Source organism: Pelobates fuscus, chromosome 4, assembly GCF_036172605.1.
Source record: "Pelobates fuscus isolate aPelFus1 chromosome 4, aPelFus1.pri, whole genome shotgun sequence".
Taxonomy (NCBI): Eukaryota; Metazoa; Chordata; class Amphibia; order Anura; family Pelobatidae; genus Pelobates; species Pelobates fuscus.
In genome coordinates, this window is record NC_086320.1 from 65,184,053 (window position 1) to 65,200,605 (window position 16,553).

The window sequence follows — 16,553 nt, forward strand, 5'->3', positions numbered from 1 at the left end:
CTCTCTCACACACACACACACACACACTCTCTCTCTCTCACACACACACACTCTCTCTCTCTCTCTCACACACACACACACTCTCTCTCTCTCTCACACACACACACTCTCTCTCTCTCTCTCTCTCTCTCTCTCTCTTTCTCTCTCTCTCATATAACAGTGTCACCATCTCTGTACATTGTACTGAATACGTGTTATACGTGTATGATGTATTGTGTATATATATTGAATATTGTGCTCACACACATGCATAGAAGTATATAGGAAAATCATTGTGGCGGTGTTTACATACAGATATATTCTTGCAGTACTTTGAACCAGCGCACATTGTTCAAATCATTTGGATTCTAGTTGATTATAGCCCTTCTCATCAAATGGCTATCCATTTTATTTAAATATAGCCTTTCCTTCCTCAGATGGATTTTTACTTCTAATTTGGACAAGGAACTCTTCCAATATCTGCAGAACTACTTACACTCCATACTGCGGCTGGGAAGGATTTTATATTTTTGTTCTTTTTTTTTTTTTTTCTTTTTGCTTCATGTCAAATATGCAGAAGAAAATATTAATCTTGGATGTGGGTGCCGTCCCCAATTTAAGATCCAGTGCCAGTGAAAACACATCTGGATTTGCTTGAGAAAACCAATGGAAAAAAAAAAAAAGACTGGGGTCTGTGTGTTGTGTTTTATGTCAGAGAAAAGAGGTCATTTAATCATTTACACTTATCGTGAGGCCTCCTTTACTCCCAATGTATTGTGAAGTTGCTAAGAAGGGGGGCAGGTTGGGCGAATTTTGACAGCAAATTTAGTGTTATTTTAGTGGGCATGTTATTTTTTTTTTTAAATCCTAAAGTCCGTACGCCCTTCACAGATGATGTTTTGAAACAATATCCGCTGGCAGCTTACTGTGGTCAAATTCTTTTTTGTGAAGTTATTAACAGTTGTTGTCATGTTGCCTTTTTGTAGAGTTGATCTGTGGTCAGTAAGCCTAGGTGGCTTGCTTATTGTTATTAATAACGAGGCTGCGGTGGTGTGTAGGGAGAAAAAAACCAAAAAACATTCTTTTGGTAGGACTAATACCTCAATGGATTTTGAGGTTTCAAAGGTGATCCCTTTAAGTTCTATAATACAGGTCAAAGGTCGATTCTTCATTTGCATCCACACAAACACACTCGCCTGCCACACACTCACATTATTAATAATTAATCGTTTCGCTCATATATAACCTAAGAATATTAATTATTCAAGGCTTTCTCTGTTGTTACATTTGTGTTGAGAAATAAATAGTATTGATGCCGTTGTTAATATTTAACCATTTGAGTACCAGATTGGATTAAGGAGAAGGGGGAGAAACAGAGATGGGACTGTAACTATATGCGTCATAAACCCAAGGCGCAAATGTACAGCACTAAGCCCGGTATTTTTATTTCTTTATTTTTGTTAATTTGATTTGATTAGATTTTTTTCTCAAACCGTTCAGTATTACATTGCCTTGTAACGTTAGAATTGCTGATATCAATAAAAAACAAATCCTCTTTTAATCTGTCATCAGTATTTATACCACATTCCTAGTTAAACAAGCTGAAATTATAACTGCCTTCCTCTAAAGGTAGTAGCAAGCAATAGTGTTTTCAAATGTTTGCTTTGAGTGCCAGGAAAGCGTGCAGTTGGAAACGGAATATGCATTCACAGCTGTGACTATGAGCATGTGCCAGAATCGAGATACTTGAGCAATTCTGACACTTGGCTATTTTTGACACCCATCTGTACATTTTTTTTTCTCTCCATTAGGATGAACTGTCTCTCAATCTGCTCAGAACATGTTTCAACATATCAATATATGCATCTATTTATTAAATGGTCAATAATCTGCATATGTATTTTCCTTATAAAATGTGCATTTTTTAATGTATTTTTTTTAATAAGATCCCTAGACAATGAACATCATCACTGGGATCCCTTTCGAATTTCTTTAGGGCTCGTTTGCCTTTTTTAAAATGTTCATTGTTTTTTGTCTAACCCTTAACGTAATAGAGACACTTCCATCAAAATTTTAAATAGTGTATTGGACACACTTTGCAAAAATCGAAGGGTTAAATACTTTACACATGTAAAATGTCACTCATCCCTTATAGCTATGGAATGTTTTGACAGTGGAGATAGATTAAGTGCAGAAAATGTGAAACACCCTTCACAGTCTTTACTAGTAGATATCAAATAAAACAACATTTTCTCAATGTTATGCCTTACGAACACTCAAAGAAGAAGAATAGGTAGTTTTTTTTTTTTTCATTTTTTCATTTTTTTTTATCGTATTTTATTTTTTAAATACTTGGTTTGTTGTGATTTATTTCTCTATTTTTTTCTCATTGAGGAAGAAGAGTAAAAGTTTGCAATGTATAATACTCCACTTGGCATTAAAGGAGTTAAGCATGCGAATCAGAGTGTATCTGCTGTTTCCTTTTTTACATTTTGTTTTATGGTATTTTTGATGCCTGCAAGTGTTGTTTCACAGCAATCTAAATGAGGCTTTGTATTTATCTAGTGCTTATAAATACAAGGATTTTCTTAAATGAATTAGGTTGGCCTGGGTTCTATTCAAGGACTCGGTAAATCAAGGAAAAAATAAAGTGATCAGACTGTAGCTTATATGGTAATAGTTCAAAATAGAGTATAACACATGTTACTGCTGTCGGTGCCAGAAGATTAATGTAGGCTAACATCTAGCTAATTAATCTATCTAGCATCAAACAGGGGGCAGAGTAATATACAATAAATAATGCACACCAAAAATAGTGATATTTAAAATGTATTCTTTTGGCATCCATAGAATTAATTATTCTTTTTCTTGTTTTTTATTTTTTATTTTATTTTTTTAAAGGTTGTTGTTACTAAAACAAGAACATTTTATTTGATTTTAAAATTGATTCCAAACATAAGAACTTACAATGTCTGGGTGCCGTGGGGGTGAATAATGCCTTGTTGTAATTTGCTTCTGCAATGCAATGGTTAAACTCGGATTATTAAAACATGAATTGCAGTTAGTTAGGGTCAAAGACGTAACTCAAGGAAACAAACATACAAGACCACTCCTGCTTGTGGCCTATGAACCACACAAAAGGCCATTGATTTGCAGAAGTCTGGGAAACACTGCTGTCTCCATCCTGTTATTGGCAAAGTAACTGGGAGAGTTTACTTATACATCTAAAGCTCATTTGTGATAAACTGGAACATATTGGGACACGTGTTGCAAAACGGACATATACTTGCCTGTATATAAACATCATGTATGGGCTCATTTTTGTGCTGAGTTCAAGCACAGAATCAGATTATATATTTGGCTTTGCACTTGATTTTTGCTTTTTTTTTTTTTTTTAAATTGTTGATTTGGGAAGAACATAAAACACAAGTGACATAACTCTATTCTATCACATATGGCTATGCAACTACAATGTACTTAATGAAAAAAAACAGTTCATAAATAAAACGAAAGACAACTTATTTATTATACATTGTATCCAGATGCATCTAAAGACATCCTCAACATGTCTATATAAATTATATTGTGGGTTTTTATAAAACCCTCTGCAAACATACATTGATACAAAATGAAATTGAAAGCATACCCATACATACGTTAAAGGAACTCTGCTGCCTGATTGCAATGTAGTTGTTATGTGGTTTGGAGACCCGGGCACTTTCTTAACATATGCTGTTATCAAATGATTTGACCTGAACTTGTGTATCAGGATGCCCTTCCACAAGGCCTCCTCTGTACATACTGTTGCTCTCAATGGGCAGCCAACGATAGGTTTAGATCTTTCACCATATCACCAGACTCCAAACCAAATCTTCCAGATCAGTAGGGAGCCCAGGAGGAAGGACAGTGGAGAGCATGTGGATAGGTGCTTCAGGACCTGCTCTGATATGTACATATCATGCATCATTTGTATGTGTGTACATACTTTTGTGTGTGTGTAATAAAGGTTGGACTTTTCCCTCAGAACCCTGGTGTGCCCCTACAATCCTATTTCTTCCAAGTTCTCTGAACTTCCACAACATCTATTCATCTGTTCTTTTTCTATTCTCCACTCGTTGTCATCCCCCCACCCAATGATAGTTTTCTCTTGTATCCCTACTTTCTGCTTTTCGTCTTCATCTGTGGTCCAAAGGGGAGGGAAAGAAAACATGGAAGTCCTGCATGGCACATCAGCATCCGAACCTGCATCAACATAAAAATGATTCATGCAACAATCACTCCTAGAGGATCCTGATTTGTGGTTATGACTTGAATCAGTTTTATTTTGACTCAGGATCACGGAATGCTAATGGACACAAAAATATAACTGCTTCATGCTGAGACCATACATTAGGATTGTAGACCTGACCATTGATCATACTATTTGTACAGATACCTGGACATATATGTGTGAGACAGTCAGCCACAGAATGCATATGGTTGGGGCCTGTTTTTAATATTACAAAACCTGGCCACCACAGGAAGAGCTGCATCCCATTCGTCTAGCCAATTAACTGTGTGTGGGACAGACAAAGTCTGTAAGACATTTCTAATGCATCAGCAACTGTACTGACAGTACAATGCACAGTGCCTGAAAAAAACACTGGACAACATATACAAATATATAATGGCTTTGTTTTGGGGGACGGGGCCTAGAGCTGTAGCTCTATTACACTCTGTGTTAATCTGGCAATGCAAAAATGTACTGAATAGTTCTATCCAAAGTAAAATAGCAGCAATGTAGGCTAAAAACACTTAGCCATTGCCCATTTAGTTTGTTTGTGATTCATTCATATAGTGTTTTCTGAGTTTTGGATTTTGGACAAATTGCTGTTTGCCCAAAAGTAAATAAAATGAAATAAACAAGTCTAAAAAAATTTCAACTGTTTTTCTTGTGATCTAAAATGTGCAGGCCTGTTATCTTCTAACTGCAACTGGGTGTTAGAGAAATAAACCTCAACGTAATTCTGTTTTTTTTTTTAGATCTTTGTAATTCTTCTCCTCTATATCAGAACAGATGCTATAACATGAAAATGATCCAGTAGCTGGTGGGAATAAATAGACAAATATGATTTGTCTACTAACTCTTCAGTTTCCGTTAAGAAGAAAACCTTCAGATGCAAAGCCATGCAATTAGATCAAGCTGCAATATTTTGTAGAGAGGCCACAATCACATGTCAATACAATTAGTTAAAAAAAAATAGGTAATGTAGACAAAAACACTTTTTTTCCCTTTAAAGGTGTTTTATTTTCACTGTAAACAAAACAATGTATTGCAGCAAAATATTTTCTTTATAAATTGTTTAAGTTTTGACCTTGTTTATTATTTACTGCAAAGTAAGTCGAGGGTACTATATTTTTCATTCCATATATCTATAACAAAAATAGAGTTGGTGTATGATCAGTATCCCTAGGGATATACATTGTGTTATTAAGGCTAGTGCTCGACTTACTGACCAAGGAGTGAAATCGAAGCCTGCAAGTTTTTAAATGATATGGATTCTTCCCATAAAGCCACAGTGATCAGCCATGATGGGGTAGGTTTCTTACCATTCCCATCCTTCTCCTGATAAATATCTTTCGAACTGTAGTCCATTGTTGTATTCCATAGTGGAGTGTGGAAAGTAGATCTAATTTTTTTACATTACATGTCAATGTTTCATTAAGATGAAAAAACATATTCAATGTCCTGATTTAAATGCCTTTTTTGTCACTTAGACACATAAGTGACTGGATAACATAGTCAATCACTCACATTTCTCACTTAGCTTCCAATGACATGAGGTAGGGCTTATGCATAAACAGAGCGTATCAGTCTGGTTCGGTGCCTGTGCTATCAATGTGGTTTTATTAAACTAAAACAAGAGGCACAAAAAAAAAAACCACTCAAAACTAAATTAGAAACAAAAACATAATTTTCTAGTGGTCCATGAATTAAATAAACTTTGACTCTTGTTTATTATCTTCGTGACATGGTATTTTTCAGAGGATCTAAAAATTTTGGTTTACTGTCTCTAATGATACAGACAAACTTGATGGATTTATATGACACATTATTTTATAGCTGTATACATTTTTTTTAATACCTAGCAACTAGAATGAATATTTGATGCTGTAACGTAATCAATATTTTTTGCTTAATGATATATAACTTTAGAATCCCGGCACAGCTACTATTTATACAAAACCTTTAGGAAAAATTCTAAGCTACCCACAGATTGACATATGTAGAGCCATTTGTGCATAGTAACGGTTTCTTATAATGGCAGTATAAACTTTGCTTCCTTTTATCCAACCACAAAGGTCTTTTTTTTATATTAAGTAAAATATTGAATCTATTGAACTAGAAAATGAATACTTTGTAGAAAGACAAAGTGATTTAAATCATTGAGATATCACACTGGATAGGACTCCATCTACACTATCTCAGATTCACAGGCCCTAGAGTTGTGAATTCAACCTTTAGTCTATTGAGGTACTATTAAGCTGGTTAATAATAATCTCCAAAACAAAACCCCAGGTATAGTTTAAAATTAGCAAAATGTAAATTTCCTTGGTTAAATACTTTTATTATTAAAATTAACTGAACTCAATTTATTCCCTCTGTTGCTAGGACACTACCTTTAACCACCAGTCATACATAGTGATATGATGGACTTGACTCTATGGAAGCACTCTCAGAATTCCATCTTGGAGAAAGTAGATGTATACTGTGTTACCTTATTGTTACACTATTGTAGGACAATATCTCAGTGTTCTACTCATAAAGGTGTCTGGGGAAGGGCCTCTTAGGGCCATAATTTATACCCTAATGTCTCTCCGTTGGATACCAATCCATTGATAAACTTTTTTTCCAAGGTCTGGTTTAGTTACCAAACACTGAAGAATTGCTTTGTTATAAATTTCTATTATTTCTATAATACGTGTATGAATATATATGTATGCATTACCACGTAGAAAGTTGTTTTGTTTTCCTTTTTTATTAAAATGTTCTTAACGTTATGTTATATCACCTGCATGTGGCCCGCTGGTAGAAAAACATATAAATTAGGAGAGGTTTCTGATTTAATTGACTATCGTTGGATACATTTGATATATCTTTGAGTAATGCTTATTCTCAGAGCCCCGTATAAAAACAGTACAGGTCTAACAGCTTTGGTTTAGAAGTATCAAGAAACAGATGTTGGCCTTTAGAACACATTATTGCCTGTGGCTTCATTCGAGTCTGTTTCCATAAAAGGACAGTCAGTTATCAGTCAACATAGCCCAGCAATACTAACCTTTCTTTAAAGATGTCCTGGTATTAGGTCAGACCACCCTTTTATGCTCCTGGTGTCCAGATGTGTTTGGAACTTTTCCTATTTTAAAGTTCATGTTTCAAAAATGGATTTGTTTGTAGAATCTGGTTTTACTTAAGACATCTCCATCACGGAGCGCATTTCATAAATTACCCACATATTTTTCTTAGCAGAGAACTTAACTGACTGTAATTTTTAACACATGGCTACATCATGTGAAATTTTCAATACACTTGCACATACGTCTTAAGATGGTCCCAGAAGAAATGAGCCATCGTCTCTGAGCCAGGCCCTTTTTTTAATAGCATATATGCATTTTCCATTTAGTCAGTCAGTACATTACTGGGATTGCATTCTAGTGTATTAAAATAGTATATTGCTTATTGTAAACCGTAAACTTTATTGCCTGCTGGAAATTGATTTGGCAGTTGTTGCCACTGTCTATAAGGCTGTTTTTTTTTTTGTTTTTAGCAATACTTGTTGCAAACAATGATTACGAAAAGAAAGCAACCACCTACATTTAGCAGCAATTAAATGTTTGGGTAAAATCTTTCTGAACCCCTTAACCCCTTAAGGACCAAACTTCTGGAATAAAAGGGAATCATGACATGTCACACGTCATGTGTCCTTAAGGGGTTAAGGACCAAACTTCTGGAATAAAAGGGAATCATGACATGTCACACATGTCATGTGTCCTTAATTGGTTAAAGAATAGTTGAAACCACCACAAGCCTTAGCAATAATTACGTTGTTTTTCTTCTTTCTTAAGGTAGCAGTCAACTTTTTTTTTTCAATGGATAAATTCATGTAAAAGGATTCATTTCTATTATTTACAAAGTACAAACTGGTGAAATGTATTTTTATTCGAATTTTAGAGTGATTGCCGCAACTATAATATAGTGAGTCAACAAATACAAAATGTGACATGGCTTAATTGAATCTCAGAGCCAGAGCTTCCTTTATTTTGGGGGGTTTATATTGCGTCAAAATAGAGAAAACTACCTCAATAAAGAGATAGAAAGTGTTTCTTTACAGTGCCCAAAATGTCACAGCTGCTCAACACTAAAAGTGGAATACCCCTTACCCACAATAAAAAACAAATATACAGAAATAAGGTATACAAATTATACCAAACAAGTGGAGCGCTCTAAACAGTAGAGGGGTTTACTCACCCCTTTGGTACAGTGACAGTCTTGAAAAACTTGAATGTACATATAAAAGGAAACAAGAGAAACAAAAATATAGTGCAGATGTTCCAAAATGGATAATTGGTAGTAAGTAATGACTGAAACCACTCACATGGACAGGAGCCTATATGGTATTGGCTCCGTAAAAGGATCCTTTATGCTTTTAGGGCAGCAACACACCCCTTTATCCCAGGTAGTGTCCCTCCAGGAGTATACAACGAGAAGAAAAGCAGAAAAACAACTGTGTAGAATTGCACATACTATAATGGTATTTTGAAATATAAATAGTTGTGCTCACCTTCTGCAGAGCCCTGAAATCCCGGCTCTGAGGTTGATAAACAATGTGCTACTTTAGAGGGGGAATAGCACTCTCCCCAATGGAGTTCCTGATGGCTATAAAGGACTTTGGACTAAAGTATAAAATAGTAAATAACATTTATTGTTAATACATTAAAAACAAAATAAATGGGTACTTAGAAAGTAAAAAGATCCAATAAAAGTCCAATAAAAAGTCCAGAATATATATTTATATTGCGTGCATATTTTTTTTTTACACCTTCATGATGTGTTTTGTGTTAGTCAATACACTTGCAGATTTGAACAATTGAGGAATTTTCTTCATATCATTTGTAGCCTCCATGATTATTGTCCCGTACTCCCTGTGTAGGATATGAACAGAATATGAATAGGTGACAGAAGAGATGCTCGACTCTTTACTAAAGTATGTTGGTGTGGTGCATTATATTCGACTAACTGGCTATATTCTGTTATAAGAAACTTGGGTGGGGAAGGCTTTTGGTGAAGGCCCCTGACTCCGTTCCTCAAACATTGTAACCATTTAAATTGCACTGACACTGTCTCTGTTTTGATATTGATCTTGGATACCACATAGTAGACCTGTAAACGTGAATAGTACTCTAAATATAGATAGGTAAATATTTTTGTGTAGGAATTGGAAATATTCTATATGTTGGTGTGGTACCAGTCATGCACTTGTTCATTTGATTCACTGGAGTGTTCTGTAGTAATATGTTCAATAGAGTGAAAACATCCCACCTAGAATATGTCCTCAGTGTTTATAATTACTTGAAATGTCCAAGGCTGCTTTTTTAATGGCCAACATCAAGACTTTCCCGGTGTCTACCACAGTGATAAAGCTTCATACAATGTTGTAAGTCTCCAGCCTACCAGACGTTGATGGACTACAAAATCCCCAAATTATTTTAATCCATTAGATGAGCTGAGATGTACGGGGATTGTAGATCAACAACATCTGGAAGGCAAGACTTTGACAACCTTGGCTTAATGTCTGCTTTTGTTCTAATAAACCAGAATAAAGTAGAAATATAAATGTGCATTGTTAATTTTATTAATAGGTCATTCTGCCCTGATATTTTTTTATAAATATGTGTGAGGTTAGAGAGGAACATGGAACCTTTTATTACAAGCAATGTCAACAGCCCAAAAGTGCATTAATGCTGATCATGTCTGTGACCAAAACCGAACTGTAGAACTGAAGATGCAATAAAAATCTAGATAGAAACCAATTTTGTGTCTTACCAATGACTAACTAATGACATCGATAGGGTTTTCTTTTCTTTAATTCCTTATTGCTGTGGTGTGGAAGTAATTTTCTACAACCAGCTCCCTATCTTTGCTCATCTTATATCCTCGGATGAGTTCACCCTATTTTGGACTTCATTTGATTCGCGAGGATAAGAAAGTGACTGTCTTTGATATTAAGCTCCATCATTCCAGTATAGTTTATTTCACTCGAATCCCTTCTTCTATCCAAACACAGTTAATTGCATTCCATCATTCTCTTTTCACACCAGGAGCAGGCTTACAATTATAGTTTATTCATTGGCGTCATCATTTTTAATAGCTTATTTCGAAGTACATAGTGAGCCAACTCCAAGACCAATCAACATTTTTATTGACTTTAAAATCTTGAGATATGGAGTCTATGTGCACACACCAAGATCTATTTAGTGAATTACTATATTATGCTGTATATTTATTTTGTCAGTAGCAATCAAAACAAGGGATAGTTATTTTTTTATCATTTGTATCAATGGGTTAAAAGCTTTATCTCTTCAAAAAATATATATATGTACACATTTCCATTATTATTTCCATTATTTCCTTTATTGTACAAAAAATGTAAAATAATAATGTTTTATGTAATAAAATTAGGTTTAATAAATGTGGTGAGATTTATTTCTCAATTCGATTGGAAATGAGAATATCTATGTTAGTTGGATTGTTGGACTATGGATGGGGGGCCGAATTATTAAAAAAAAACATCATTACTTCAGTGATTTGAAGTTGTCATGGTGTCTGTAGTCTGTATGTGCAACATTTTGCCATTTAACACTGCACATACAGAGCTTAACCCTCTTGCCATAGGAGATATAACTCCTCCCAGCATCAATGGGGCGTCAAACCCGGCCCAGAACTCTTTTTACTATTTATATGCACAGAATTGCACTAATTGGCAGTCATCTGATGCTCACAACCAATGAATGGCCAGTGGGATCAGCACCCAACTTCTATTTCTATCATAGAGACATGTCAAATTCTAAAAATGAACAAAAAGCAACAATTCTGCTAAATTCCTTTACCTTAAATTATGCAGTACTGGCACAAGTTCTGTATACAATTCAAAGTTAAAAATTGCGTATTTTTGTCTCATATCTGTAATATGTGTGCTGCATATATTCTCCTGTAGTATGTCTTTTAGTGTGTCTTATAAAGACATTTGTGTTAGCTGTTCTGTGACTGACAGTGTTTTCATTAATGATGTGTATATTATCACTGGTGTTGGCAAGTCAGTGGTCAACTCCCAATAGTTTGTTAAGTAGGTAATAGAGATCCCTGTAGAGTTTTATCATGAAAATATGGCATGATAATATTACAACAGACTTTAATAAATCGGGTGCCCGGGCATCGGCCATTATATATAACCTCCACTCTAATGTCAAAGAGATGGAGCTCTGTGGACAATTATGGGGGCAGGGCAATGTCCCAAGAAAGGCTATATAATATTTGTATTTTTTTTTTTTTATTGCCATAAGTAATTTACCTGGAATGAAGCATTATGAGTGCATCAGAGACATTCTTTTCCACCATGTTATAGCCTATTTTTTACTGGAGAACTGATGTTGACTTGCAGTATAACTCAAAGTATTCTCCTTAGAACCAATTAAAGTGTACCTGTCAAAGTAAACCCAACTTAAATTTAAATGAAAGAGTAGAGAATTTCATCTAGCAATTGCAAGCAAACTATATATTTTCTAAAAAAAAAAAATATCCCTTCTACCCACCTGTCACTTAATCCTCAGCATACATGGGCTTGTCTGCTGTGAGTTATCAGGAGAATAGCTAGCCAAGACTTCTACAATGTGTGCCCTGTGGTTAGAAACACAGAAACACAGAATGTGATGGCAGATAAGAACCATTCGGCCCATCTAGTCTGCCCAACTTTCTAAATACTTTTATTATTCACATACCTTATCTTGCATCTTATCGTCTGTGGATGCTTTGATTATTCCTCTAGGATGCATATATCATGCTTTGTCTGATAGGTACAAGTGTGGCGCTTCTAATGGGTATAAAGTATATGGAGGGTGTAAATAGGTGTATCCCCAACACCTATATAATAAAAATACAAAAAACAACAAAGTGCAAAACACAAAGTCACAGTGCTCCCTCCAACAATAGTACAAATATATAATCAAATAATTAATACTTATGCATGTACACAACGCAGATGGCAAGCGAATATTAGCAGTGCCTAAAAAAGAAGAATATAATACCATGAGTGTACTGTAAGATAAAAGGGAAAGATGAATAATAAATGGTTACACTCACGTATTCCAGAGCCATCTCAGGCTCTGTATCTTAAGCCCTAACGTTGAAAACCGAAATACTCATGCTTTGCCAGAGGAATATAGGAATAGAATGACCGGTGCTCCTCTGTTCAGATGTTTGACGCTTAGGGTCACAGTCGGAGATTCATATTTTTTTTAATGTGTATACATTCAAATACAATATCCATATATTACATAAAATGAGTGATACATACACATCCATCCATTCTGTATGGAATGTCCCTTTAATTAATATGTATGAGAAATAAAGCGACTTTGGGCATATATCAAAGTAAGGTTAGAAAAATACATTGTCACAGAATGGTTGGACATAGGCCAGCCTATCAACACAAATGATTGGGGTCAAATCCCAGTTTTAAGGTCTTAAATGTCTTGCCAAAGCCCATGGGTGACTTAAACAGAGAATGTAGAATGAAGGCAGTGCTTATTGAATAAGGACACTACCTGGGTTAATTAGTATGCGTTATGAAGATATTTCCATTGAATGTGTTGAAATGCTACCCTTCCTTATTCAGTAGCACTATTTGTTTTCGTGTGTTTACAGACACATATCAAGGTGAACAGTAATTGTGATCAAATAATCTTTCTCGTGTTTATTTCTACTAATCCACTTGGAGAATGTTTATTGAAAAAAGGCATCAGAGATCTGCATCTCTCTTGACTCTTCTTCTTGCTTGCCAGATATATCTAAATCTGCTTCCAAACCCTTTTGGCATCAATGAATTAAGCTGAGCTGATTGTTTGCCAACCAGATGTTTAAGGAATCACAACATATTCATCTCATGAGAACACCCCCGAGACAGAGCAACATTTATTACAAATCCAGAATTTCTACTGTATAGCTGGGATTAGCACCATGTACCTGAGCCAATTACTCATCACCTGCACGAATAGTGTTTCATAATCGTATTTCCCCCCAGCATGCCAATATAATAATATTACCCCCTCCAGGAACTAAAAAGGCAAATCTCTTGTTATCATAACAGTAATGGAATGTTGTTGTTGTTGTTGTTGTTTTTCTGAAGGGGTTAAGTCATTCCAAACGTATGTTCATTCGGATATGTATTTTGCATGGGATAAGAGTAGCTCAATATTATGTAATGTTAAGTTTGCATTATATGAAACAAAGTAGTTTAGGAAGATCAGATCTTGTTGAGTAACATTCATTTTTTTAGCTAATGTTTTTTGTTTCTTTTTGGCATTTACTTAAACTATTCATTTAATGAATATCTTTATTTGAACATATACATATATTTTGATGATAAACAGGTTATTAATAATTATAAGAATGTTTTAAAATATGTTATTTTTATAGATAATATTAAGCAGATATTTATAATATAGGGAAATTAATGTTTGGCTTAGAATTGCTCGGAAGATTATATTTTTGAGATGGTTTAATTGCTGGGCTTCAGTGATTATTGTTTGTTTAAAATGGAGAATAGTATGTATTTCTATTAAATAACATAAATCACAGCCATTTTCTTTATAAACTGAGAATCATGTGGATACAGTTTAATACGCTGTTTGTTACCTAAACTCTGAACTGTAGTGAATTGGAATCCAAATTCCATTTAGCTTAGAAACCAGAACAAATCATCTAATTTTAATAAATTCTCCAATGCAGCTATAATTATAGCCTGACTTTCATTAGTCTAATTTATGCAATTTTGGTTTTCGGTCCCCTACAATAAACCCCATCATTGTACAGCGCTATGGAATTTGCTGGCGCTATATAAATTATAAAATAATTATAATGGTACAGAAGAATTCAACTTTTTATGATGTTGGCTGGGCCACATCGGTTAAAGACATATCACAGAATGGGGTGAGATCATACATTAGAACTCTTCCGATTTGCCCCAGAGGTTTGATAGGTTATTCAACAGGTTCTCGGGGAAGCAAATGGAAACTTAGTTGCCAGGTACAGCTGAGATCATCGAAAAAATTGCAACTGAACTGAATCGAAGTAGAGGAGTTCATTGTGGATTCCTAGCTGGTGATATAAATACCAGAGCAGTTAACCCATCACAGATAGTGTTGGTTTTCTAAAAAAAAAAAAAAAAAACAACAGTAACTGTGAAGAATTTATCAATAACATGTAATCCTGTTGGAGTAGATAGAGGTAATCCCTAGGGTCACTGTTGTTTCTGAGTTCTAGTTTGAAAAGCAATGTGGGTTATAAGAACGAAATAATATCCTATGCAAATACATTTTAGAAGTAATTGTATAGAAATCGGAATCGAGAATGATAGGTAGGTGTTGTAATTTACAACAAGCTGATTTCCATGGCATTTGTCAGCTGAAGACTACTAGTTAGATTAGTCTCCTTGTAGTCTCCCAGTAGAGTTACAAAACATGCAATACACTCAGTTGGGCTAATGCATCATCAGTAGAATCTGATCAACCCTTGGGGGTCGCAGGTTCAAATCCCTGCAGGGTTGACACAGCCCTTCATCCTTCCGAGGTAGATAAAATGAGTACCATTAAATTGGGTTATAGTAACAACCCCTGGATGTTGGGCTAAGTTAACATCCCAACAGGATGTACTTGAAAACATATGGTGACATATTGTTAGTGGTCCTAGATGATGGAACATGTTTAAAACAGCACCCCATTATCCACATACCTAGGCATCTTTTCATTGTGTAACATTTTATTATGAGTCATATGTTGAGGCTACCAGTCAATAGTTTTAAATCATTATTTGGTCTAAATTATGTCTGATGATATGTATGGCGTGTTTAGATTTAATGCTGTGGGTGTTGTTTTAGATATTAGCTATTTGCACATTAGATCTTAGCTACATAGTTGTCAAGGGAATGAGTATTATGACAATAAGTATGTATTCCACAAAACTCCATCAATCTAATGTGTTAAATCAGATGTTTACAATCATCACACGCGTGTATTGGCAATCTCGTTTTATGACATAGAGCCAAACATAAAAATTAGGTTTAGTAATGTTTCTATAGATGTTTCTTTACGACAGAATAAATTAGTAAATGAAATTAGTTGGTTGTTAACAGATGAACATCTCTTTCATGTTATTTAAGATCATTGACTTTATATTAAAACGGTGCTATAAACTTTGCCTTATAGAGCACTCCAACATATCCGCTGGCCTTCCAGACCTTAAACAATAACATTTGTTTTTTTCAGATACTTATTCACTCAACATTAAGTTGAGGTAATGTGATAATTGTGTTATTTGTTTTCCAATTTGTTTACTACCTCCACACAACTCTGATTGACACATATATGAAACTAGTCTTGCTTGACAGATCAGTTGCCATGGACTAGATGGCTAAATAGCAAAACTTGATTTTTATCACTGTTAGAATCCATTATATCTTAGCAAGGTCATATAATATATTTGTCTTGGAGCAAAAAAGGTTGTTCCCATATGTCCTCTAAGTGTTTGTATTGGTTTCCCAAAATGCTCAAATATTTTATTAATTCATGCAAAGGGAGATATTAGGTAAACCCTTTCATTAAATTTTTGTTAGATCCGCTGTCATGAAGTGATTAATTTTGGCTAGTGACTGATGTTTCTTGTCCTGTCTCTCGTAGTCCTCATCTAGGAATAAAAGAAAAGGTTTGTCAACAGTTATCCAGATAAGGCTGGAAAAACATCATGGGGAATATATTTCTACCACAATTGGGAAGGAATTTCCTGGCCCACTTTCCTGCATTGATGGTTAAATAGAAACACAGAAACATAGAATGTGACGGCAGATAAGAACCGTTCGGCCCATCTAGTCTGCCCAGTTTTCTAAATACTTCTATTAGTCCCTCGACTTATCTTATAGTTAGGATAGCCTTATGCCTATCCCACACATTTGTTTAAACTCCTTTACTGTGTTAACCTTTACCACTTCAGCTTGAAAGCTATTCCATGCATCCACTACCCTCTCAGTAAAGTAATCGTTGTTAATGGGTCTACAATGTTTTGGATACAGGAACATCATATTCATTAGGCCAAAGTTAGTTTCACAATAGAGACTCACCTAACACTGGGCAAGGACTAGTGAACTAGCTTTGCAGAGGTAATTTTGTAATAGGTCACAAAAAAGTTATAAAATTGGTCACAGAGATAATTTTACCATTTGGAGAATGGGTTATCAAACTAATACCAAGTATACTGGGTCTCTTTC

General features: G+C 34.9%; 1 protein-coding gene across 5 annotated transcripts in view; it reads left to right on the forward strand.

The window, feature by feature from the left end:
* RUNX1T1 (RUNX1 partner transcriptional co-repressor 1) overlaps nt 1–16,553 on the forward strand; it is a 122,822-nt gene that overhangs the window by 43,615 nt on the left and 62,654 nt on the right. The gene's annotated exons all lie outside the window — the stretch shown is intronic.